Raw genomic sequence first — 26,289 nt, forward strand, 5'->3', positions numbered from 1 at the left:
GGTCCTAAAGGTTTTGTTACAGAACTGTTCCGGTATCCCGGTTCTAAAGGGTATGGTACAGAACATTTCAGATTATTGACACCACAGCAACCAATGGTTCTGGTTGAGATCTGCTCTAGGTCTTTGTTCTAAAGGTTCTGGTCAGAACGTGTACCAGTTTTATTAGACCAGCGGTTCTGGTGAAGAACAGTGTTGTGGTTCAAAGTGTTGTGGTGCTAGATACACCAGTTGTTCTGGTAAAGAACAGCTCTAATGTTCTGGTTCTAAAAACCCCTCTATCATCCTGGTTTTAAAGGTTCTGATAAACAATAATTCATGTTTTTCTGGTCCTAAAGTCTATTCTCCATGTTTCTGACACTACGGAACCAATGGTCCTGGTAAAGAGTTGCTGCTGCTGTTCCGATGGTTCTGGTTCCAGTTTCTGATACAGTACTTCACACTAAACCCAGTCGCGATGCTCAGAGCCCCACCCTCATTCCCCTCAGCAATAACCCCCCACCATTTCTTTCAGCAAATTCTCTCTCAAATTCCTGCTCGTTTTTTTTTCCCCTCAGCGAGCTTCCACACGGCTGTATTCGTCCTCAGCCAATCACAAACAGCCGTCAGTCTCCCACCTATCACTCCACAGCCAATGAAAGTGATCCTAGCGGCTGACGTCAGCGCGGCCCGCCTCCTCGAGGCTGTGATAGTGGGGTGAATGTGGAGAAATGATAAAGCGGCGAGTGAGGATCGGAGCGGAGGAGAGGACAGAGCTGGGAGCTGGAGTTGTGAAGAACGCGGGGTAGACACTAATGTGGACGGAAGAAAGAGCGCTGTTCGGTTAATCTGCTCGGGAAAGTGTCCTGAGTAAGTAACGCTGCACTTTTTATTTGTTGTTTCTCACGTCGCGCTGATTTCAGTCCCATTCCGCTCCAGAGACAGAGCTTGAGGGAAAGGCGTGAGGTAAATAAACCACTTCACCTTCAGGAGAAAAGACAGTGAAGAGTAAATTAATCTAAAGGCCATTGGCGAGGTTTATTTTAATGATCCTTTCCCCCTTAAACAATGGTGCGGTCTTTAAGGTCTGAGCGATGTGGGGAATAACAGTGTATCGCGATACTCGGAGATATCACGATACGTGATTGGCTGAGTATCGCGATATATTTGGTCAACGATATTCAGACAATTAAAATCATTGCGAAATACTGCAGATCCCATTGTTTATTCCTTATTTTACACACTGTACTGAGCTAAATACAGTTATAAAATATAGTCTCATCAACTGCATATGGACGTTGTTCATGACACAATATCCTCAGAAAAGCATACTCTTTAAAAACACACTGCTGGTGAAAATCAAGTTTTTCTTAAACAGGATTTGTGATGTCATAAAACCAAGGAACCAATCCCATCAATTTACAGGCAGGACTTTTAAGGTGCAGGGGTATATGGACTAAGTGAAGACTAAGTGCAGACTTACTACCCTCATCTAAACCACTCTAAAAGCACTAGACGATATGTTCCTCTTAAAAATTACTTCTAAAATGGTAAATAACACCGTTTTTTAATGACCAGAGATGAATTTTTAAGGGTTTAAGCAATGGCCAGAGAAACCATAAACCGTATAAACACCTGTCGTAGTTTACGTGCCGGAATACAACCCCCGTACTCTTTACTACGAAGCGCAACGTTGGAATAAATATTCTAACTTCTACAGTGAGTTCTAGAGTTTCACAAATCAGAACACTATGGAATATATGTTCACTCTTAGAATCAGGGTGTTTTAACCGAGTAGTCGGTTGTCTACATTTATAAGTTATGAGCTGTTAGTGTTTGTCACTGTTGTTGAAAGGTAAGTCATAATGAGACTAGTTGAAGGAGTCTTCAGTAAACCAATGATGCAGGAGTAAGGGCTGAACTATGTATTAGGGCTGTGTGATAGCGTATCGTGCGCAGTACAGTGATCCCTCGTTTTTGGCGGGGGATGCGTTCCAGGACCCACTCGTGAAAAACAAATTTCCGTGAAGTAGAGGAAAGATATTTATGTATTTAACGAGTATTTGGACTTTTAAAACCCTCCCTGTTACTGTTAACAACCCACCCTTTGCATTAAAAAGTCGTTCTCTAATGTTTTTCAGCTGGAACTACATGTGATATCCTCCCAGTTTCTATAATAGAGTCATTTCTAAGCTGTGATTTAGCGTCAGTAAATTTCACTCGGATGTGGATGTGAACAACACATGTACTGTACGTAAGAAATACTTAGAAATGATATATCGTGTCACCTACAGGCCCAGTCTAATACATGGTAATATTAATAAAGACCCCTTGAAAAAACCTGTGAAGTAGCGAGGGATCACTGTAACATCATAAATGTTTTTAACGATGAACAAAATCAAAGTTATAATAATATAACACTATTTTAGTAATATCACCCAAATACTCTGAAATATCATGATCATATTCTAGGGCCATATCGCCCACCCCCAATACACTTCACTGTCACTGTTTCTTTTTAGATGTGTTTTCACAGACACAGCTAGGCCTTGTGTAGAGCTTGGGACGCTGTTGTGTTTTTATTTATTTATTTAACAGTATTTTAACATTATTTCAGCAGAAATAGAACAGTTGAATTATAAACTGCTGTATATCCATTCACTGAAGGTTTCTGAATCGTAACATTGACATCTGTTGTGTCTGTGGTGTCATGAAAAAATGGCCTTGGCCTGTAATGCCTTTTAGAACCTAAACCTTGCTTTTTTAGAAGTTTATTTGGGTTTAAAATCATTTAACTGTAATCACTTCCAGTAAAGTATCTTTTTATGAGTCCGTCTCACAGCTGCAACAGAAATATAATAACAGTAACACACAGTCACATGTGGTTGTGCTGTTTCCGCTCGGTGATGCACGCTGCAGGAAAGGCTTTTCAATAAATGACAATAAATCGTAAGAAAGGACAGCGCTCCTTCTTTAATGAATGCATCCCAAATGAAGTCCAGTCCACTGCTGACAGGACCCAGATGTGTCCGACTAGGGGTTTTCTTTTAATAACATCTGTTTGTTGTTGTTCCGCTCGAGTGTAAGCTGCCTGTAAGGTCACGGAAAGCCGCCACAGACCGAGGCGGGACCAGACTGTTAAATGCATTACAGCCTGGGAAATGATATCCACCCTGGAAAGTGCCCCATGAATAGCTTCTCTTTTGTCTGAGTCTGTGGTCGTTCCGAGGGCTGCACCTCCCCCAAAGACCACCACCCTATGGTCGGAGACACCTGAAGGCCCGGACACGAGGACGATGACGGTGTTGAACATGAGCACGCACCCACTCTGCTCTGTACGGAACTGTTAGCAGTTGATAATTGATCTTTTGTTTTTGGGCTCTTACGTCCTTACAGGCTCTTTTAGCTGTCATTGTGTGTTCCGTGTATGTGTCAGAAGAAGGGAATCTGTTAAATGAATATGTAGCAGTGTGAAAGAAGTGTACAGCTGCAGTCAGACTCCACCCTCCTTCACATGGCTGTGAGGCCTCATTGGCTGATGGTTACAGACGTCCACACTCTGGGCAATGCTTCGTAAGGCAGCCCAGGTTCAGTATGTGGTTAAAAACAGAGACATGTAAAAGTGATTAGGGGCAAAGCCCTTTTTACAGCACATGTGTCTTTTTTAAAATCTCTTAAATTAATTAATTAATTTGTTTATTTGCCACATTTTGCTCCCAGTTCCCTAGTGGTCACTAATGTCACTTTTACACGACTCGACGCGGCTCGGCTGCTCCCGCAAAATGGAACTGGTGATGTTGCAAAACCCCGTCAGGAATCGCTAGCTTTGAGAACCTCAACAACGGCGGCAGTAAAGTTAGATGCCGTATCGTGTGCTGTTGTAGTTTTTGGACTAAAACACAGCTCCACCCCCAGTTCTCACGGATCAGTTTTACTTGTCGCACGTTCGGCTTTTCATGGAAATGTTCATTGGCCACCGGCCCCAGGAGCGTTTAAACCTCTTCAAACACCTGGAGGTAAAGTTATGAAGTGCCGCTGTGAGTCCGATTAAAAATAAATGTGAAAGCTCTGCGTTTTGTGGTGATTGACATGGCTCTGGCCAATCAGCGCTCTGCAGGGTTTACGCCTCACCATTCAGTACCTACTCGGCTCGGTTGGAACCCGGAGTGAGCAGGGACCGAAAACACACCCAGTTCCTTTGAACCGTGGAGAAGCAGAAGAGCCGTGTAGGTTCCATGCAGTGGAAAAGCGCCATGACGTTTCTGCTCTAGATGCCTCTGACCAGTCCTACAGGCCCTCACCTGATCTTCTGCCTAGAATCTTCTTAACTCTGTACAACCATGACTAGATAGAGCTGTGACAGTCAAACTGGACCCCAAGGCTCCCCCCAGTCCCTCCCCCTAACACACAGCTACAGCCAAACATAGGTTCCGTCTATGGACATTGAAGTCAGGATTGGAACCCACTGGACTAGTGCAGCTGAAGGATTTGACCAACCCATGGCACTATTTTTTTATTATTATTATTATTATTTTAAATCAATTTTGTAGTCCTCCAGTTTGAGTTTGGTGTTAGAGGAAGCCCAAAGGTTCAGTCCCTAAGCTTCCTCTGGTTCTTACTGCCGTGTGTATGAGGGGGGTGTAGCCGTGGTGCATCCCGTGTCTCTGTAATGATCTTATCAACATATTGCACCAATCTACCTATCTACCAATCTACCAATCTATCTAGAATGTTTGTCTGATGTGTATTAAGCAGAAATTCTGATGCCTGGTGGAAAGTAGGGCATATTTCAAAGGCGTGTGTGTTTATCCATGTTCTGTGTTATTCCTTATAACCTGGTCAGTTGTTTTTAAATAGAAGTGTCTGGTTTAGTTGATTATTGTGAATTTGAGTTCTGTAATCCTCTCCTTGTGGAGTCAGTACACTCGTTCTTAATGTTTCCAGCCTCTCAGTGCCTTCAGTACATTTCGTACATATCTTGCAAATGGCAGAAATTTGCTTTCTGCTCTGTGTGCCTTGAATATTTTGAAAAGACTAGATCTTGATCTGTGTCAGGACCTGTTACACCAATTTATGAACAGCTTGGTTACGGCAAACTACGCTCCACAAGCTTTCTGTAACGATCTGAACCTTTAAAATCAATATAAAATGGGAACCATGAAGTGTTTCCCTTTGGTTATTTTCATTGTTGTCAGTTCTGGTGAAAAACGGTTCCAGTTCAGAGAGGGGGTGCCAGTCCTGCACAGGGCGACACACACTCACATATTCACTCACACATCTACGGACACTTTGAGTCTCCAATCCACCTACCAACATGTGTTTTTGGAGCATGGGAGAAAACAGGAGCACCTGGAGGAAACCCACGCAGAGACAGGGAGAACACACCACACTCCTCACAGACAGTCACCCGGAGGAAACCCACACAGACACAGAGAGAACACACCACACTCCTCACAGACAGTCACCCGGAGGAAACCCAAGCAGACACAGGGAGAACACACCACACTCCTCACAGACAGTCACCCGGAGGAAACCCACGCAGACACAGGGAGAACACACCACACTCCTCACAGACAGTCACCCGGAGGAAACCCGCGCAGACACAGAGAGAACACACCACACTCCTCACAGACAGTCACCCGGAGGAAACCCACGCAGACACAGGGAGAACAGTATTGTAGGGGAATCTTGTACTGTGAATGTCTTATTGACAGTATGCTATGACTTTAACCCAGTTCTATTTTGTAGAAGATAGAGCACCAAGCTGCAGTGAATGAACCCTGACTTGTGTTTTGATCTAACACTCTAAAGCTGGTAAAAGCAGTACATAATTATAATTTAAGCCTCGTGCTGTAATTTAAACCAGTGCTGCATTAGGAATTGCCTCATTAATTTCTGTAGCACCATTCCATTATGAGGCAGATTTCTCAGAAGGAGAAAGAGAATGCTCTGACATTTACTTTAGATTCTGTCCTGTTCCTGGATGTGTTGTTTATTGAATGTTATTTTCTATCATTTTTATTCTCTCTCTCTGTTCCACTGACTCACGTGCGAGTGTAAGAGCCTCTTCCAGCTGGGGTTCTCTCCCTCCACCCGTGCTCTTTTCTCTCCGTGGCTTTGAAACGACTTCCCTTGCCACGTGTGGCCTTCTCCCTGAGATTATAGTGGAATGCAGGAGGTAATTGTATGTTATTTTCACATGGATACTGCATTTAGCTGCACAGCTTTTCTCCCCCTTCACTTGACCAGGTGGATGTGTGGCTCTATTTTGCACCGTGGCCACAATCGAACTGTAAGCTGAAGCTTGTAAGGCCAGTCCCAACAGAACAGTAACTCTGGATGAAGTAAATGTGGGCTCTAGGTTTGAAGACATTGTTTCTGTAACGATACCTCACAGGACACAGGAGCTGAAAGTCACATCCTTGATGATGATGTACAGTCTGTGCCCCGTCTCAAAATAGCACTGTATAATCATATTCAGTCATTTTTTACAGAAGAAGCTTGACATCACCCTGTGCTTCACGTGTGCTGTGAAACAGAGCTCCTGAATGAGTCTTTCATTAATGTTCTTTTTTTAAAGAGCACCATTTTTACCCATACATTCGAGACGTAAAGTAAAGATGCCAGAACAGCACTTTGGAATGGAGCCACAGAGGAATCTATACGTTTTTACAGTCGATGGCTCTTTAAAGACGTGTTTGCTCTGTATTCTTGGTCCAAGACTGACACATTATTTAATCCTAGTCCTGGTTGGCTTAGTGTCCACACTGGCGTATTAGAACTGGTGTCAGTGAAATGGTTCGGGCCCCTGACTTCACTTTATTTGTTCTAGAAAACATTGGGCTGAATTAAAACCTGGGAAAACCTTTAATAAACCTGCCCTTTTAATATCGCTTAATTATTCCACAACACAGCTTTAATTTCCATTCCTCTCTAACCAGCTGTGAATATGAACACACTGTGTATAGCACTGAGTGTGTGAACGGCCTGAAACTAAATAAATAAATGTAGCTGAATACTGAGGTTATTGTTTTTTTATTTCTATTAATATTTAATAATAAAGGTCACTCACTTAAGTGCAAACACCTTAATCAAATTATTTTCCATTGTTTTGTAAAAAACAATAAATAAAAATAGTAGCAGGTAGTGTCTCTGTCACCGTGACCCTGGAGGTTATGGGTTCGAGTCCTGCTCCGGGTGACTGTCTGTGAGGAGTGTGGTGTGTTCTCTCTGTGTCTGCGTGGGTTTCCTCCGGGTGACTGTCTGTGAGGAGTGTGGTGTGTTCTCCCTGTGTCTGCGTGGGTTTCCTCCGGGTGACTGTCTGTGAGGAGTGTGGTGTGTTCTCCCTGTGTCTGCGTGGGTTTCCTCCGAGAGACTGTCTGTGAGGAGTGTGGTGTGTTCTCCCTGTGTCTGCGTGGGTTTCCTCCGAGAGACTGTCTGTGAGGAGTGTGGTGTGTTCTCTCTGTGTCTGCGTGGGTTTCCTCCGGGTGACTGTCTGTGAGGAGTGTGGTGTGTTCTCCCTGTGTCTGCGTGGGTTTCCTCCGGGTGCTCTGGTTTCCTCCCATGCTCCAAAAACACACGTTTGTAGGTGGATTGGAGACTCAAAGTGTGTGAGTGAATGTATGAGTGTGTGTTGCCCTGTGAAGGACTGGCGCTGCTTTCAGGGTGTGCTCCTGCTTTGCGCCCAGTGATTCTGGGTAGGCTCCGGAAATGATCAACCCACTGCAAGGTGTTCCTAAACTCATACCTTTTAAGTACTAAACAAAAACTATGTACCCATGAAGCCATCATCTGTTTATTCCCAGTTTGCCCACTACTGTGTCTTTCTGTCTGCAGATCTATCTTCAAGTCTAAACTCGTGCGTTTTTGCCGAGTTATTCTCGACTGAGAGCACAGCGCAGCTGAGAGATGGTTGTAAATAGCAGTGAACTAGACTGAGCTCACTGAAGGCTCTCTCTCACCACCTGCAGTGCTCACAAGCAACATACAAAATATGCGCATAGCAATGCACACCAGCTCAGAGATGCCCTAAAGTTGCATTTGGTAAATTGAATTCAAAAGTGGGGACAGGTTTGGGAGGAAAGCGTCAGTGCAGCAGAAAGGTGTCTTATTCCCTTTCAGCAAAAAAATCATTGTGAGTTCACTGTTCTTACATTTGTTTTACTGCCATTTTTGATTATGAATTTTAACTGTGATTTTGTGATTTTAAACACTGAACATCTAAAAGCAGAGGGTGATCAGGGGAGAGCAGATAAAACATAACATTCACAGGTGTTTACTCCATACACTGAGACAGAGTGACTGTAGACGTCTGGAATCGTGGTGTAGTCTGGTGATTTACGGTGGTGATAATTGTGAACTTCTCACGCACCTCTAAAGCATCCAGGCTGCAGGGGTTTGGAGTGATGTAATCTGAATGTCACTCTCTTACACTGTGGGCTAATCCCCTGTTGTATGTTTATTGTACATCAGACCTGAGCTGACATGAGATTGCACAGTTCATTCCAGAATTGCGTGACGTGTGGTAGTCGTATAGAAGAGGCCTCACGTAGCACACGGTGGCCTTTAGAGGGCGTAGTGCAGTTTGAACACTTCGTAAGAATTTAAACGAACGTCCTACACTGGTATAGAAAGTGTGACAGGAGGAGGATCTACGTCCATCACAAGCCACAAACTCCCTGTGCATCTTCATGATCAACATCTGAAAAAGAGCGAGAGAAAAGCCTTGGAGAGAAAGTGCCTGGAAGCTTCGAGTTTCATTCAAAGACGAGACGGAGACAAAGGGAGGAGGAAGAGAAGTCTTTAAACAGATTCAGCAGCATCTAGAGACAGAACTATTTCCAGTCGGATATGACAGCTCCGCTCTAACCTTTCTTCTTTTTTGGTCTTCTTTGTTTTCTTGTTGTTTTGTGGGAGAGGGGGATGTTGTTGCAGTGCATCTCAGTCTCGTTCTCTGTCTGAAGTGGTGCCATGCTGAGTCTGTCATTACAGCAGAGAGAGCAGCACTGCAGGGTTAATGAACCCATCTGCATAAACTCTTAACTCCATCTGGAGCTGGCGGTGGCTGCGTGTAGCGCGACTGTGCTGCCGTCACCCAACCTCCGCGCTGCAGCTAACCTGTTTATGCTAATAATGATGCTTTTATCTTAGCTCTGCTACATTCCTCAAAGCCTGTAATAAACATAAAGGCATTTTGAATTAACCCCATAGACCCTAAGAGACCTTATACAGTAAATAAATAGCTACTGAGGTTTTAAGATAATGGAACAGCAGAGCAGAACAACGATAAACCGGTCTGTACTCTGTTTACCCTGGTGTCAGTCGTAGGGCTGTTTGAATACCACTCTTAAGGCTTCTAAGCTTCGGCTATAATATTCAGTGTGTATTTGAATATTCAGGGTGGGGGTTGAGGTGATAGTGTGGTTCAGCACCTGTTTTAAAAGCTGGAGGCTGCGCTGCGGCTCACTGTGTGGCTCCCGGTGCCCTGCGCTCTGCTCATACAGTGTACGCTTTGGGCACACACTGTGTACCTGAGGTTTCAGTGTATAAACGAGTAAAGCTGCCTACACACTGCACCACGTGGTAGACACACACCTGCAGGGTTTATCCGTGTAGAAGGCGTGTTCATGGCTGGAGCAGAGGGCGGAGTTTGTAGCTCAAAATCCAGCGGGAAATGAGACATTTTACAACTGAAATTCAATTTACAACTGGATCCTCAGCAGTCGTCGGTCAGGACTTTTATTTTGACAAGACTGGATACAGGTGTAGTGCTGGGGGAGTTGTTTATTTTACATACAGCTGGAGAGTCTGAATACAGGTGGAGCGTTGTCTTTATCGGTGGCTACGTTTATCCACATAACTCCCACCTAATGAACGAATATTTGGGGCTAATTGATTGACCAACTACGATTGGTTCAATTAGAGAGAACGCTGGATTTGTCCAATCACAGCCCTGAATGATTTTTCTGTTAGTGGTCTTCACATATTTAAAGTAGAATGGAAAATTCAAACCAAATTTTCAAACAGAACCTGAACATTTACAGTTGCTCACTGAGTCATTATTATTTGGGTCACGAGCAGAAGCGGTAAACACAGGGGGAAACTGTAGCATTTCCAACCTTTCAGCCTCAGGTTTCCTCGTTTCCTGCTGAAACAGTTGTGTTTTGTAAGGTGTCCAGTGAGTGATGTTGAGTGGATACGTGAATAGATTCATTGTCAAAGGGATGTGTGGGTGATTCACCGCCGCTGATTCATAGAGAGAGAGTAGAGTGAGCCAAAGCAAAGGGACAATGGACAGATAGCACCACGTGCAGCCGTTCTGTGAAATCGTGAGGATGTTTGTGTTGTGTTGTCTCACACAGTGCGTGATTCTTTTATATTGAGCTTTAGAGCTGCAGACTCAGATCACTAATGCTTTTCAATTCCACAATCTGAGTGTGTAACAGTCGGCGTAGGGCTGGACAATAAAATACAGTGTTTCAATATCAACGATATGATTTTAAACACGTTGGGTTGTATAGTGTTTATATCGATATCGGAATTACATTGTATCGACCGACATTAAGAAATATATTGTGATATAAACCTTGTTCGTATTCAGCCCTTAGGAGACGTTCAGTAGTGTATTTTTCCATACCGCACATCCCTAACCTCCTTCACCAGTGTGTTTTAAAGGAACTTAATCCATCTTACAGTCACTTAAACACTGAACAGTGGAGAAACGGAGTTCCAGAGAAAGCCGGTGGGTTTCTGTTTGTGCTGAAACTGTTTGCTTGAGGTTCGTCCTGCGTCATGAGACCGCGCCACATGAATGAGAGATGTGTTTGGCAGTCAGAGACTAAGGCTGCGTGAACTTTTTCAGGCACGCATATCTGCCCACACACATTTTTTTCTGATCCAATTGGAGATGCGCACGTCAAAGTGACAGAGAAGAAAATAAAAAATGTACACATTCTCAGGGAACAAACAGTCTGCCGGAGATGAAGAGAACCACCTGAAACCGAACGTTCCCTTTAGAAAGTGGCAGGGTTTGTAGCAGTAGACTGTCACGGAACATCTACAGCCACAGTGTCCTCGGTCTTGCTGCCTGCTGGGGCTTGACTGATTTATTGTTTTGTCGATATTACAAACCGATATTTAGTGGGAACAATCCCCACGGGGGCAGCACCCGGGAGGTTAAAGGCAGCAGATGCCCTTCTTGATTTACCCCGCTTAAACCCACATTCTTTTAGGGCTCTACAGCGATAAAATTTCTTGTATATAATCTGACAGTGGCAGTTTTGGTGGGTTGCCATGTATTTTCTATATTTTTAAGTCTGGTTTTAGAAATGTATAATATATGCTATAATTTTATAAATAATCACAGCAGAAATATCTTCTGAAAATGAAAAATGTGTGCTTCTGATCTGACGGGTGGTCCCTGAGAAAGGTGTTGGTACAGTATAGGGGTGGGCGAAATGGCCCTCAAATAACATTGTGATATTTCAGTGTATTGTGGCGATAACGATACTCTCGGTGATAACAACAAAACACTGAAAATACTTTTATTCGTTTTTATTCAAGAACACTGCTGTAACAAAAAATATATATAATTCTATGAAATGAAATGTATTCTTACATCAGTCACAGCGTTTTTATGAGTCAGGCCCTAGTGCCTGCCACCGTCGTATACTCTGCTTTCCAACACAGCAATGATTTGATGCATAGTTAATGGTGCTGATTATTTATCTGCCCATTACCCATAATGCTAAACATTCCCAGTAGATTTAATGTTAGATCCCGCTGGAAAAATATGGAGAGCCAATGAGGCATTTCTTTCTTTCTCTCTTTCATCCGTTACCACTCCCTGTGAGAGTAATGAGTCTGAAACTTCAGCTCAAGTTTAGCTCATTTTGATATCGAGAAGAAAATGGAGAGAGGGACTGTTTCATTCATTTCCTTCATTACGTTTACTATAAATGGAAATCCAGTCAGAAGTGTGTGCAGTATTCAGCCACGCAGCACCTGAAATATGACACTGCAGTGTGTTCTTCATGCCCGGTTTGGGGTGTGAACTCAATTAAAATGAGGAGAATGCTCAAGTCAATAATCAGAGAAGGGTGTTCTTTAAAGGGGACTTTCTTAATTTTAATAAAAGAAACAAACACTTTTGATCAAATTCTGAGGATGTTTTCATTGTGTGTGCTTCAAACCAGTGTGTGTTTACGAAGCCTCAGTGTCTGTAAATAGGTAATATATATATATTAGGCTTTCTCTCTCTCTGCTCACGGCAGAGAAACGCCATCTGGAGGTTTTTAGACAACGGAGAGACTCCAAACGCTGAAAAGCGCCGACCGAGATGAGGATGTTGCTCTATTCCTGCTCCATAGGGGGGTCACACTGACTTATTTTTGCTGTTACAGTTACATTACTTAAGGTGGAACTGACTCTAAATTCAGGAGAGCGCTAACTGCATGAAAGTAAACGCAGAGGGAAAGTGCTACAAAACTAAACAGCTCGAGTTACACATGAGTTTCTGTGGGAATTCAAACAGTTACAGACGAGTTACACTTGAGATGTGTACAAACAACAGTCAAACAACGTCTCTTTGTCTAAAAACCTCCAAAATGCTCTTTTGTGAGCAGCGAGAGGAAGCCTTTTGGTGACACATGCTTTTCATGTCACTGCACATTAGTGCAACAACATTGTAGGGATCCACCCAACTGACCAGGGACCAGTTGTGTGTTAAAGTGCCTCTGAACAAAGCCCCTAACTGTGGATGTTGAGGGAGGAGACAGCGCTGTTCCTTCACTCTCCGTCTCCATTCTACCTTTAGTCCATGACTGCCAGAGTGTTTAATAGAGGTAATATAGGATCATTTCTGTTCTAATGACCCTCGGCTATCAGCCTCAGTCTTATCTGGATTAGTCTGAATCTAGGCAATAAATCTGAGGTTTTTGTAGGTCGTTACTCTCAGGGAACGTGGTTAAGGTGCAGGAGGCTAAAGGTTCACTTCCAGCTACTGGTTCCCTCCAGCGTCATGCACAGAGACCAAAAAGCACCAGACAAGGAAACACACAAATACATGTAAATGTTAATGCTATAGTGCTAGAATTATTTTTGTTTTTTGGTTTGTTAATTGTCCCGGTGCATCCCAGTGTTGAAGCAGGCAGTTTGTCAATCTCCATCTCAATCATTTCTCATTCTAAGATCAGTGACTCTGCTGTGGAGACGATCGCTGCCTGGACCCTCAGAAGGGCTCCCCTAGTTTATATGGAAATCCACACAGGAAATGGCATGCATTCTTTCAGTCAGATTCAAAAATAAACTCCAGTCTTCACTTCCTGCGGAAGCCCAGTGTTGGAGAGGGGATGGGGAGGGGCGGTGTGAGAAATGTGGGGGCTCCGTTCAGGGTCTGTTGAAATCCGAACTGGAAACTTTTGGCGTGGAAGTGCTTGGCTTCCCTCCATCATATGTTTTTTTTTTTTTCTCTACATTAAAGATGAAAGACCTCTTTTTTTTTTGCTGACACCTCCCAGCAGACCTGGACTTCCTGTGAGTCAGGCGTTATGATTGGATGGGTCTGTGCGAGGTTGACTCGGGGCACCTGATTCCCCTCCACCCTGGGCTGGGTTTTGTGTAGGCTTGCTAAATTCCATCCCTGAATCCAGGCTCTGAATATTTAGTCTGACTCTCAGATGGTTTAACAGAAAGAGTGTGTTCGATGTTTCTCTTAGCAGATCTGATATAAATGCAGCCTGAAATGACACACACTCATGTTGTGTGATGTAATGGGAGCGGTGGTTTAGTATACTGCTACAATATAATTAAAAAAATTGTTATTAACCTTTTAATCAAACAATACCAAATATACCAAAAAGCCACAAAGTGAAGCTGTTGCATTTTTATCTGATACATGTGCAACTCTGACATTACCATCGTGAGTATGTTATGTGCCCTGTCGGACTGGCCTGTGTTTTTTTCATGTAAACAACAAGTATTTTTTTAAATGGCATTGATATCTTTCAGCTGGAACCCATCAAGTTTCAGAACACTGCTATATTCACTAAATGATGTTTAAATCAGATTTAAATCTGAACTTTAGAGTGTTACAGTGTGAGTTCGACTGTTATCTGCCCGTGTCTGTGCTATAGCTTTGCTAATGAATATATCTGCCGTGTTAGCTTCTCTTCTGGTGTGTGGTATCACTATGGCGCTGGGTAGAGTTTAGACCTGTTATAGTTCTTAAATACGAGAACACACAATGTTACAAAGAGTCAAACGTTTTAATTTGCATCTTGACTACAGTAGAACCCCGGAAGTCAACGGGAATCCGTTCCGTTGGCGTCGACAACTGATGCGGTCGAGTTCCGAATCGAATTTCCCCATAAGAAATAACTGAAAAACGATTAATTGGTTCTCAACTAGAGAGACCAGATCTGAGATGGTGAAAAAGAGGACACGTCTCTGGGGGGTACATGAGCTGTGCCTGACGTAAACAAGGACTACTGGCGTGCAGACTGACCAATTAAATGTTTACAGAGAAGGTTATCGACCAATAACGGCTCTACAGTCAGACCGTCCAATCAGAAGACTTTAGGCTACTTCACCACGCCCCCTTCTCAGCCAAGCGAACCAATCGGAGTAGGGGGGCGGGACTAGTTTGTGAACGAAACTTCTCGAAGTTCTATGTAAGCTCTAGAAAAACAAAATCCCGGACGTTTGTGAAAGTCTAAAAAAGAGGACATGTCCGGGTAAAGGGGACGTCTGGCCACACTATTCTCGACCATTTTTTTACCATATATTTCCCTACAGAAATGATCAACAGTTACACTCTTAGGTGAGTAATCCTGTATATTTCTGATGTATCTTTCTTGGGACCAATCTTTGTTACTTTTTTTTTTTGCTAAAAAAAAGTCACATAAAATACGCAAAAACTTGGAACACAACCTCAAAAGCTTCCAACCTCGCGGAACGATGCCGTAAACTGACGCCAGGTAGCATCAGTTAAGCTCAACACAAGCGGCGTTTGTTTACAAAAGTAAACGGCTTGGGTCTGGTTCCGAGTTTTAAGGTCGACCTCCGAGTCGAAACTCTCTCGACATTTGGCGTCGACTTCAGAAGCGGTCGACTTCCGGGGTTCTACCTACTGTAGTTCCACTTACTCCAGCAGTGCGCTTCGTGCTAAAAGCCTGTACCATTCATCACACCCGCCTCTAGACTGAAGTGACTTTTATCACTTTTATATGTGTCCTAGAGGGGATACATGTCTGAGCTATGGTTGTGAAACATGAACGTGAAGAGTCAGACTGGATTTCATGCATCTCTCTGTCCGCATGGCAAAACAACAATGGAGGAGAGGCTTGAGTTACGTCTGTCATAGCTCCAAACTCCCTACACTTCACAGATTATCGATCTAAAACCTGACTCACACAGAGCACTAGTTTGACTGGTTTAATAAGGGTTTAATAAATCAGCCTACACTGTGCTCTGTGAGTGTATAATCTGTTCTGTTATGACTCACACTATGCACTACACAGGGTGTAATACACAGAGATTAAGCTGTACAGTGTGTTTGGTGTCCTCCTGAACAACATGTGATGCACAAATGAGCTGCTAATGTGTGTGTTCCTCCAGTTTTAATACAATTACTCATCTCACAATTGTGTTTTAGTGGCTGGCGACGGAGGGAACATGAATATACACATTAATGTGTAGGTATTTGCCGTTTCGGGGACAGATGAATTCACGTTACACACACGTACAGAACGGCCAGATCCAGTGTGAGCAGGAATCAGAATTGATTAATAACATATTCAAGTGGACAGAAGTCCAGACTCCAAGGTTCCACTGCTGTGCGGCTGCAGAAACCTCACAGCGAAGACTATCTGAGGGTATTTAAATTCAGAATTCATGTGGTAGAAACATTTCAAGGTTTGCATAATGCTAACGGGCAGTGTATAAACTTCCATATCTCTAGTGCAAAAGGCCTTCCAAGGGAAAGATAAGATGCAGTGTAATTATGAACTTGGAGACCGAGCTACTGTGTGTGTTTATGACTGAGGCGTCTGTGGCCTGGACTTTGCTCTGTGTTATCAGTGGCTGCGTGAGCAGTGACAGAACTGTCGCCGTCATTCCAGAGTCAGCCGTTCTGCTCTGAATACGAGATGCTTTCTGCACTGATGTTTCAATCACATGCCCATGAACTTTTTTTTGTATTTTGCTGGAAAATATCCAGAGGAAGAGCAGTTAGGATTTACAGTGTGAGATGACTGTACTCTCTTTTCACCCTGTGGATTTCATTTCCTTTAGGCTTCTCTGTCACTTTTCTTCTTTTACTTCTTTAAGAATCGACCTGAACCCCGTTTTTCTTCTTTAATCGGGGGTGTTGAACTGATCTGCATTTCTTTAGTTTTGACCAGATTCAGATAGTTGTTTTTAATTTAATAATATCATTGTTGTTGGGCAGCACAGTGGTGCAGCAGGTAGTGTCTCTGTCACTGACCTTCAGGGACCTGGAGGTTGTGTGTTCTCTCTGTGTCTGCGTGGGTTTCCTCCGGGTGACTGTCTGTGAGGAGTGTGGTGTGTTCTCTCTGTGTCTGCGTGGGTTTCCTCCGGGTGACTGTCTGTGAGGAGTGTGCTGTGTTCTCCCTGTGTCTGCGTGGGTTTCCTCCGGGTGACTGTCTGTGAGGAGTGTGGTGTGTTCTCTCTGTGTCTGCGTGGGTTTCCTCCGGGTGACTGTCTGTGAGGAGTGTGCTGTGTTCTCCCTGTGTCTGTGTGGGTTTCCTCCGGGTGACTGTCTGTGAGGAGTGTGGTGTGTTCTCTCTGTGTCTGCGTGGGTTTCCTCCGGGTGACTGTCTGTGAGGAGTGTGGTGTGTTCTCTGTGTCTGCGTGGGTTTCCTCCGGGTGACTGTCTGTGAGGAATGTGGTGTGTTCTCTCTGTGTTTGCGTGGGTTTCCTCCGGGTGACTGTCTGTGAGGAATGTGGTGTGTTCTCTCTGTGTTTGCGTGGGTTTCCTCTGGGTGACACAGCACTTATAATTAAAAGAGCACTAGTTAAGGTTAAAATCATTATAAAGTAACATTGGTAACAATGCAACCCTTAGGTTAACGTAAGTGCACGCGCGCACACACACACACGGTCATGAGAACAGTGTGAGATTCAGAACACACTCTACTAATGTAAACACAGCGGCCTGGTGAACAGTTTGACTGAAGAGTTTTCCAGAAGCGCACCACACTGACAGTGTTCAAACATCTCATCTTCTGGAACCTGTCGAGTTCATCTCTGTTCATCACTTCACATTCATGAGAAAGAAATAAAGCCTAAACATCACAATTAAAAATTCTCCAGTACAATCAAACACACACAACCCCCCCCCCCCCAAAAAAAAACAAATCAAAGCCAGTTCCCTTTCTCTCCCTTCTTTCTCTTTGTGTCTCTCGCCCACGCACTGCCTTCCCTGGCTGCAAGGCTTTTGCTGAATTGGCAGGAAGAAGGCATGCCAGGAGCAACAGAAATAAACTGTCAGACTTTAGACAGCTCTCGAAACACATTGTGCACACACACACACACATCGTTAGCCTCTGTGGAGGTCAACACATAAGGATCATGTAATAGGGGTTGTCTGTAAAGAGCTAGTTGTAAAGAGTGAGTCTGAATAAGAAATCAAAATATCTGTATAGTGACTGTAACCTCATTCAAACACATGGAAAGAATATGGTCCAGGTGTGTGTCTCTCTCTCTCTTTCTCTCTCTCTCTCTTTCTCCCTCTCTCTCTCTCATTCATTCTCTCTCTCTCTCTCTCTCTCTGTCTCCCTCATTCTCTCTCTCATTCTCTCTTTCTCTCTCTCTCTCTCTCTCTCTCTCATGCTCTCTCTCTCTCTCTCTCTCTCATGCTCTCTCTCTCTCATGCTCTCTCTCTCTCTCTCATGCTCTCTCTCTCTCATGCGCTCTCTCTCTTTCTCTCTTTCACTCTCTCTCATGCTCTCTCTCTCTCTCTCTCTCTCTCTCTCTCATTTTTTGGCACCTAGCCCTCACTGTGGAGGCTGTGGCACATTCTCTTTTAGAACAAGTTCGGAGTGTGTTTGCTTTACTGTTGTATGTTGAGGTCACCTACCTTTAACTGACCTCCAGCAGAAGAGAGAGAGCTTTGATTCCTGGTGTTTAATGCTTTGTTGCTCACTGTTGGATTTTATAGCTTTTCAGAAAATGATGTGATTTATTAACAACACTTATTTCCTGACAATTTACACTGAGCCATCGCTGGATTAGGAACACCTACCTTTTACCTGCGCTCACTGTCCATTTTAATTTAAACCTCGTAGTAAACATCGTACATTTCTAAGCGCCGCTGCTGTGTACTCAGCGCATACTAAGCATCTTTTCTTCTAACAGTGTGTGTGCTGACCCACTCGGTTTCTGTTGGCGGAGTGTCGGTGAATAATCTGCCAGTCCTTCATTAAACAGTGGAACGACATTTACACTTTTACTTTACAGTACGTTAATTTAAAAATAAATATAATACATCGTTAAAATACAGCTTCAGAATCATTGCGATGCTTCACTGAACTGTAGCAGTGAGAGTTAAAGTGTGTACGGTGTGTTAATCCAGCAGTAAACACACACACACACACCTTGCTGCCGGAGTGTATGCGCATGTGGAAGGTCGACTGGAACCAAATGAACGAATTAAAGAAAATGTTTTATATAACGAGATTTTTACACTCTTCTAGCTGCCGTTAACGTTTCAGGACGAAGAGCGCGGAGTCCTGAGGTATATTTCCCAATGGCAGCGGTGAGAAGTCTCATTGTACACATTCAGTGAGCGTGAATGACGAGAGGAAGAATGAAGATGCTTAAGAGATTTAGGAAGCCATTGTACGGGGAAAAGAATAGAGCGTCTGGAGAGAAAGCAAGCCACAGAATAGGAACGCAAGGGAATGGCTTCCAAAAGCTTAAGGAACTCCTTGAATGGAGCAAGAAGAGTTGTATTGTGCTGCTCAGTGGATGACGTAATCAGGGTTTACTCTTGACTCTGATGGAGAGTCACAAAAAAAAAAACACCTTTCACTCAACTCATGCGTTTATGGCCACCACCTTCAGCAGCAGCACCGTCTCCGCTGGGCTCCTCACCGTCACAGACGCTCCTCTCTCTCTCTTTGGGAGGGATTTGAGCTGCAGAAGAGCGTTGTGCGGAGTAACACACACTAAATACAGTACTGTACAAACATGTTTCTTGTTTAAAATGATTTACACAGTGGATAGTTCCGGTCCGGGCGGCACGGTGGCACAGCAGGTAGTGTCGCAGTCACACTGAGGTTGTGGGTTCGATTCCTGCTCCAGGTGACTATCTGTGAGGAGTGTGGTGTGTTCTCCCTGTGTCTGCGTGGGTTTCCTCCGGGTGACTGTCTGTGAGGAGTGTGGTGTGTTCTCTCTGTGTCTGCGTGGGTTTCCTCCGGGTGACTGTCTGTGAGGAGTGTGGTGTGTTCTCTCTGTGTCTGCGTGGGTTTCCTCCGGGTGACTGTCTGTGAGGAGTGTGGTGTGTTCTCTCTGTGTCTGCGTGGGTTTCCTTCGGGTGACTGTCTGTGAGGAGTGTGGTGTGTTCTCTCTGTGTCTGCGTGGGTTTCCTCCGGGTGACTGTCTGTGAGGAGTGTGGTGTGTTCTCTCTGTGTCTGCGTGGGTTTCCTCCGGTGCTCCGGTTTCCTCCCACAGTCCAAAAACACACGTTGGTAGGTGGATTGGTGACTCGAAAGTGTCCGTAGGTGTGAGTGTGTGAGTGAATGTGTGAGTGTGTGTTGCCCTGTGAAGGACTGGCGTCCCCTCCGGGGTGTATTCCCGCCTTGCGCCCAATGATTCCAGGTAGGCTCTGGACCCCCCGCGACCCTAAAATTGGATAAGCGGTTACAGATAATGGAAGGATGGATAGTTCCGGTCCTAAACCCTGATTGGCTGAGCTGCGTTTGAAGCTCACGACGTCTGAGTTCCGTGTTAATGCTCCACTGTTTAAACCTTGGCAGTGTCTGTCTCAAATATGAAAACGGGTTGTAGTACAGATCTCCAAACAGAGGGAGGCAGCCCTGTCGTCTTTGCTCTTATCCCCAGGTAACTGTCGAGCTCTCTATAAGCTGTGTGAGGTGTGTTACGGCAGGTGAGGACCACGCTAAATGTGTTCAGTGAACGACTACTCGGCTTTGGCATCAGTTCGCCCCGCTCTCGGATTATGGGCCAAATAAACGAACGTAGACCGAGGGGCCCTGAGGCGGCAGTGTCTGATTTTCCAGCAGGTGTGAAATAGAATCTAATACGCTTAATGTCCTCCCATCTGGGTGCGTGTGGCTCCTTATTGCTTCATTGCTTCATTTCTGGAATAGTTGGCCATGTCTGAGGACTGTGAGCAGCGAATTATTACCCATCCACTGAAGCTAGTCTCCACAGATTGATTTTCTTTTGAGCAGAGACTCTAACTCCATGCTGAAGCCTGGTTTTTCAGTAGCTCTGAAGCTTCAATGTTGAAACACTGTGTGCATTACTCTAGGGTCAGGCTCTAGGCTTGGATTTGCTTCTCATTTAAAGGAACAGTAGGTAGTGTTTTTACCTTAAAATCACAGCTTCAAAATCATCGTGATGCTTCACCGACCTGTAACAGGGAGAGCACGTCCTCCGTCGTTGCTATTCTGGACTCAGCTCTGCAGAAACTGCACTATGTAACCTTTGGTGGATGGTAGGAAACTACCCCTCCCACTCCCCCCTTGATTTCAGGACAGTGCGATAAATGTGACATACACTCTGCAACTACAGGGTGAGCCCAGGAGCAACAGCACCAAGTCTTACATATTGTTCCTTTAAGGAATACGGTCTGAACAGTATTGTGCCTGGAGTTTGTGCTAAGCTAATTCTACAGGTAAGACACTTCACCGATTCAGTGACGATCCCAGTTCGACTGTCAGCGAAGTCCCGTTCCTGACTCTAATTCAGCCGAGCCCTAGAATAACGAAAGACCTTTACATCTGTCATCACACCTTCATTTTATTGTTGTGGTGTTTGTTCTGTCCAGGACTCTGTGTCTAGACGAACCTGCAGCCTGTTTCCAGCTCTTGGCACCTGTCCACGGGAGCCATTCCTCTTTAGTTTCCACCATTAGAGCACGGATCTAAAAAGCCCACAGGCCTGCTGTTAAATATCCCTTTATTCTCAGGGTCTAGTACATTTCCCATTCCCAAATTCACTTCAGAGAAAGAAAACACACACACACACACACACGGAAAACAAGTGATAACTGGCGTGAAATAAAACACCAATAAAAATAAAGGAAGGTTTAGCGGAGCTCTAAAGAGGAGAATGAAGAAGAGCGGCGACCTGAGGGCCATGAAAATGATGGCTCTGCCCTCAGCTGTGACCAGTGTGAATTTGGGACTGAAGTGTTTGAGTGGGAGTGCAGGGGTCAAATGAAGGTGCACTGAACCTGGTGAAGACTTGTGTGTTAACAGAAGGAATGAAGGTAAACGATTACAGCAGTATTTTCCATAATTATCTTGGTTTTTATCAGTTTTACCGTAATTCAATTTGATAAAAGTCCAAATAAATTTGTAGAATTCACTGAATCAGTTTTTGTAACAGGTTTAGTGTCATCTACTGCGCTTTCAGCTTTAGGCCAAATACTCGACGGGCCGAGGAGAGGACTGTGGAGCAGAACCGCTGGCCTCCCTCCACTGAGGAGTTAGAGACCTACAGGAGTGTGACTGCAGCTGCATCAGATCATGGCCAACTCCATAATGAGACCACTTTGTATCTTGGCCTGATTAGGATAGCTAATCTCTCTCTCTCTCTCTCTCTCTCTCTCTCTTTCTGTCTTTCTCTCTGTCCTCTCTCTCTCTCTCTCTCTCTCTCTCTCTCTCTCTTTCTGTCTTTCTCTCTGTCCTCTCTCTCTCTCTCTCTCTCTCTCTCTCTCTCTCTTTCTGTCTTTCTCTCTGTCCTCTCTCTTCTCTCTCTCTGTCTCTCTGTCCTCTCTCTCTCTCCTGTTCTCTCTCTCTCGCTCTTTCTGTCTTTCTCTCTTTCTCTCTCTCCCTTCTCCCTCTCTCTGTCCTTTCTCTCTCTCTGTCCTTTCTCTCTCTCTCTCTCTCTCTCTCTCTGTGTCCTTTCTCTCTCTCTCTCTCTCTCTCTCTCTCTCTTTCTGTCTTCTCAGAGAGAGCACAGACACACTGACAGTGGCGGGAGTCTAGCAGCCAATGAGATACTTGTTAAAGAAACCGTAGTGTTTCAGCTTTTCATTGGTCGGTTTGATCAAAGACAGATTAATGCCCACATTTCACATGAGGGAAAAAGTAAAACTGCTAAAATTGTTATGTTATATTCGTTTATTCATTCATTGTCCGGAGCCTACCCTGGAGGGGGCGCCAGTCCTTCACAGGGCGACACACACTCACACATTCACACCTACAGACACTTTTGAGTCGCCAATCCACCTACCAACGTGTGTTTTTGGAGCGTGGGAGGAAACCGGAGCACGGTGGGGTGTGTTCTCCCTCTGGAGCTGTGTATAGAACCATTTAGTAATGTATATAGACCTATGTACATTAATACATTATATATTTACAGTGTGATGGGCCCACTCTGTCAGATTAGATTAATTAGTGTGATGTTGAATGTTGTGTGACTCGTGCTTCTGTTTGCTCTGATGGATGGCACTGGTCATGTGCGTTGCCTTATCCGCAGCACCCTAGTGAGCCGCTATTGGTTTGCGCATCCTGCCCTACTCTATTTTCAAGGCCAGCTGATCTATCCTTGAGAGCAGAGCTAGCTCTGTATTGTGGTTATTTGACATGGCAATCCCCAGACATGCTACAGTCTATGTTTCTTTATCTTCTTTTTCTTTTTTTATTTCTCAGTGCTGTTGGAGATTCTATCAGTAGCTTGTTATCTCCACAGACATTCTTTCTGGCCTTTCCTCCTCCCATCTTAGCCAATCAGAGTGTGCGTGCCTGCGTGTTTTGAGACACAGATCCTGTATATATTGTTCCCAGAAATCCTACAAGTATCCTAGTATTGTACCATTGTATTTATAGCACATCTAATCTGTATTACACTTGCAGTGGTGCCATTAACACTGGCCCGTGTCCGAGTGCTGCCCGCGTCCGAGTTCTGCCCAGCGTCCGGGTGCTGCCCAGCGTCCGGGTGCTGCCCAGCGTACGAGTGCTGCCAATCGTCCGAGTGCTGCCCGTGTCCGAGTGCTGCCCAGCGTCCGAGAGCTGCCCAGCGTCCGAGTGCTGCCCAGCGTCCGAGTGCTGCCCGTGTCCGAGTGCTGCCCAGCGTCCGAGAGCTGCCCAGCGTCCGAGTGCTGCCCAGCGTCCGAGTGCTGCCCGTGTCCGAGTGCTGCCCAGCGTCCGAGTGCTGCCCATGTCCGAGTGCTGCCCATGTCCGAGTGCTGCCCGCGTCCGAGTGCTACCCGTGTCCGAGTGCTACCCGTGTCCGAGTGCTACCCGTGTCTGAGTGCTGCCAGTGTCTGAGTTCTGCCAAGTGTCCGAGTGCTGACAGTGTCCGAGTGCTGCCCGTGTCCGAGTGCTGCCCATGTCCGAGTTCTACCAGTGTGGCTGTTCTGTCTACTGTATTGACAAAAGCGGTCACAACCAAAGTTAAGGTTTTCCAGCTTAAAAACAATTCTCAGAATTCACTCCAGTGTTTTTCAGCGCACCTAAGATCTAAGACAGTGTTTTGTTTTGTTTTTCTATTTACATGTGTAAGCATCTAAAGGGTTAGCTATAGCGAAAAAAAACCTGTTGCTAACAGACGTCGTTTGCTGATTTATTGAGAACTCTAGGCCTAAGCTGGGTTTCTCTGAGGAAAATCAGTGCCATTTTCACACACATCTCTCAGGTAAACAAAAATATACCGAACCAATAATTAAAAAGCACATTTGACCTCATATTTGCTGTAAAATCCAAACTGCAGGTCACTGAGGAGTCATAATTTGAATACAGCCGTTTGTAAGCTTTTGTCAGATTTGTCAGGTGGGGTTTTAAGTTGTTTCAGCCTTGGTAGCCTACTCTTTGACTAGCTCCTTTGATGTTATTCAGTTAAAGTGTAATGACAGACATTTGTGTACATTCTTAAAAATAAAGCTGCTACAAAAGATTCTTAGAGCGAAGCCATGAACAGTTACGGCTTCATAAAGAAATGCATGTGTGATCCATCACTCAGTCTTATGGTTATAGCCGGATGATACGGCCAAAATTTATATCACGATACATTTCTTAATTTTGGCCGATATCGATATGAGCAACATCCAATCCAATGAAGACCTTCCAAGAACAAACAAGAAACATGACGTCACCATCAAACATTAACCTCTTGGCTTTGTCTGTGTTAATGTTTAATAACTACATTTTAAATTGAGTGTTGAACTGATGACAGCGCCCTCTAATGACCGTCAGTCAGTGACAGATGCTGTAAATAACGTGTACTGAAATAATGAACATGTGTTTAAAATCATATCATTGTTATTGAAACATTTTATATTGTGATAAATATCGATATTGAATTATTACCCAGCCCTACACCAAAATAGTAAGATTTTAAGAGAAAACGGTCTTATCTTTTAATGGCAGTCAATGTAATGTATTGTTTCAATAATTTTTGAGCATTTGTATTGGTCCATTCATCGTGAACGTTTTGTACAATGTGAAGGACAGCTGCTGTGCTTAACTGAACTAAAAATGTGTTTAAAAAGATCCAGAAAAATGGAGATACATGTTTTCTTTGGACTGTGACTGTATGTGTTTGTTAGAGATTAGCTGGTTGTTTTAAATGGAGGGGGCTTTGAGGTGACCACAACCGCACCCAGTACCCTCCAGCTCCCCTCCCACAATGCCTCAGCACACCACATCACACCAAACCCACTGGCCATGACCACATTCTCCCAATCTGACAGTAGATTGATGGTTGTGAGTGAGGTTTACAGGGTATTTTCTTGTGTCTTCTCTGCAGATCACAACAGCACCAGAAGCAGCAACATGGATTCCTCCTGTTCTTCTCGAATTAAGCTACGTTTACTGATAAAATCACAGGAAACACTTGAGCTCAGGTAAGAATCAAAATAATAAATAGAAGACTGAGGCATTTCCTGAGGAATAAACCATATGGCTTTGCAGCTAAAATGATTGATATATGTTGTTATGGAGATTCATATATTATTCCAGGGGGCGGCACAGCTGCAGGGTCCTGGAGGTTGTGGGTTCGAGTCCCGCTCCGGGTGACTGTCTGTGAGGAGTGTGGTGTGTTCTCCCTGTGTCTGTGTGGGTTTCCTCCTACGCTCCTAAAACACACATTGGTAGGTGGATTGGAGACTCAAAAGTGTCCGTAGGTGTGAGTGAGTTGAGTTGAGTTGAGTTGAGTTGAGTTGAGTTGAGTTGAGTTGAGTTGAGTTGAGTTGAGTTGAGTTGAGTGGAGTGAGTTGAGTTGAGTTGAGTTGGTTGAGTTGAGTGAGTGAGTTGAGTGAGTGTGTTACTGTGACTGAACTGCATCACCAAGCAAACCATTTTTTTAAAGGAACAGTAACCGGTGGAAGAGCTCAGGCTTTATTTCTTTACAAAATGATCACAATCCTGACAGGACTTTTTTATATCTTTTGTCAGAACCTCATTTTATATTAAAAAATTAACAAACTGAAATTATAAACCTACAGCTGTGTGTATATTATTTAATCACTGAACATTATTTTTGACACAAATGTTCACTGTAATTGAGGAATAATGTAATTTATCAAATACTACCTCTACTTAAACATTCAAAGCCGATATTATTTACATGTTACAGAGGGGGTTTATTTTATTCTTTATTACAACTGAAAGTTATACTGTAAACAAGTCCGGACGCAGTGATTATGGGTGTCTCCTTCGGTTTAAGAAAGGAACAGATCTTCAGTAGGAACCAAAGTGAATTTAACCGTTCTGCGGGAAGGTGAAGGCCTGCTTTCTGATTGGTAGTCGCTGCTCATTTGCATAGAGATGAGCGGAGCTGAACTTCATCTCATCGCTGAATCTCTCAGTGATGTCACTGACTCTCAGTGAAAACACAGTACTTCAGGTTGCTGTGTTGTTTTGTCGCTCTCTGTGTGCACAGTTTCCCTGTGAAGGACTGGCGCCCCCTCCAGGGTGTGTTCCTGCCCTGCACCCAGTGATTCCAGGTAGGCTCTGGACCCACCGCGACCCTGAACTGGATAAGGGTGACAGACAGTGAATGAACGTTATTCCAGGTGGTTATAAAGGTGGTTTCTATGGTAACCCATAAAGATGCTAGGGTGGGTATTGTGGTGTTTTGGGTATCTTTGACATTAAATCA

General features: G+C 44.3%; 1 long non-coding RNA gene across 1 annotated transcript; it reads left to right on the plus strand.

Annotated features, from left to right (window-relative positions):
* The first annotated feature begins 721 nt into the window (after positions 1 to 721).
* Positions 722 to 25,519, plus strand: LOC136677796 (uncharacterized). The gene is made up of 3 exons (XR_010796434.1): positions 722 to 846; positions 24,937 to 25,033; positions 25,149 to 25,519. It is a non-coding gene; the product is annotated as an uncharacterized lncRNA (long non-coding RNA).
* Positions 25,520 to 26,289: the final 770 nt, after the last annotated feature.

Source organism: Hoplias malabaricus, chromosome Y, assembly GCF_029633855.1.
Source record: "Hoplias malabaricus isolate fHopMal1 chromosome Y, fHopMal1.hap1, whole genome shotgun sequence".
Classification (NCBI taxonomy): domain Eukaryota; kingdom Metazoa; phylum Chordata; class Actinopteri; order Characiformes; family Erythrinidae; genus Hoplias; species Hoplias malabaricus.